The following is a 1,525-nucleotide window of genomic DNA, read 5'->3' as shown; positions in this document are numbered from 1 at the left end:
ACTAGGTATTCTGGATTTAGAGTCTGTTTGTTTAGCTGTAATTGGTTTTTCAGAAAATGAATTACTGAAATTTGAATTACTGAAAAATGAATTACTGGAATTTGAATTCTGGAAAATGAATTACATTTCTGTAAAATGAATTACATTTCTGGAAAATGAATTACATTTCTGGAAAACATCTGGAAAACGTTTTATGATGTTTGGAAGATGTTATTTAAACATTTTTTCGGTATATTTTAGTGAAATAAAATTTTATAAATTATATTAATTATTTATTAAAGTAATAGTACTATATTATATTTTAAAAATATTAATTAGTATATTTTAATATTTTACTAAAACATTATTGAAATATATAAATAATATTATTCATTATTAAATATATAAAAAAATTTATTATTATATATTATTAAAATAAAAATATAATATCTTATATTATTATAATATAATTGATTATTTTATATAATATTAAAAATATAATATTATATTATTATAAATATTAATAAATATATTTTAAATATTTTAATAATTAATATTTTGATGAAAATGATATTAAAATATTTTATTAATATTAAATTCATAAAATAAAATTATTTTGAGTATTTTTGCTTTAAAGTGAAAAGTTCGGAAAATGACTTACGGAAAATGAATCCGTAAGTCATTTTACAGAAAACACAAAGGAAATTCTGTTACTAGGAAAATGAATTACATTCCGGAAAACGAATTACGTGAAATAAACACGGGAAAACGTTTTCCGGAAAACGAATTACGTGAAACAAACACGGGAAAACATTTTCCGGAAAACGAATTACGTGAAACAAACACGGGAATTCGGGGAAAACCAATTCCGTAATTCCAATTACGAGAAACAAACAGACCCTTAGTTTCCGTTTCCGTTTCGTTTCATTTTTTAAAATATTAAATACGGAAATTAGCACTTTTGTCTCATAATTATTCACTTTTGGTCATTAAATTCTTTTTAAAAATAACGTTTTAGTTATTTATGTCATCGATTTAACATTTTAGTCCTATCAATATAACGTTTTAGCTACTGATATATTAATATAGTTAGTTTGATGATTTGTCACACTAATAAAATATATTAATTTTTAGTTTAACTTCAAAATTTATATAAAATATTAATTTAATAGTTAATCTTTTAATAAAATATCAATTTAACTCTTGAATTTGACCAAAATTCAACGTCATCGAACGTCACTCATCACATGACGCAAAAAAAAAATTTAGTCCACTCATTTTATCTTCTAAATGTGAATCCAGTTATTATTTTATCGAAAAAAATCGAACTTCACAAGTTTGGTATAAAATATTTTACTTTTAAAAAAAATTAAACTGCAATAATAAATTCATCATTAATATAATTTCAAAATAAAAACATTAGAAATAAAATCTTTATTATAATTAAATTTATAATTTCCTATTTATAGTGATATATATTTAGATAAAAAGTCTTCATAATAAAAATATTAAAAAAATAAGGTACAATCTTAAACTTGTGATAAAT

The sequence above is a fragment of the Hibiscus syriacus genome, unplaced genomic scaffold, assembly GCF_006381635.1.
Source record: "Hibiscus syriacus cultivar Baekdansim isolate YM2019G1 unplaced genomic scaffold, ASM638163v2 tig00110621_pilon, whole genome shotgun sequence".
Taxonomy (NCBI): Eukaryota; Viridiplantae; Streptophyta; class Magnoliopsida; order Malvales; family Malvaceae; genus Hibiscus; species Hibiscus syriacus.
This window is presented reverse-complemented; position numbering follows the sequence as displayed.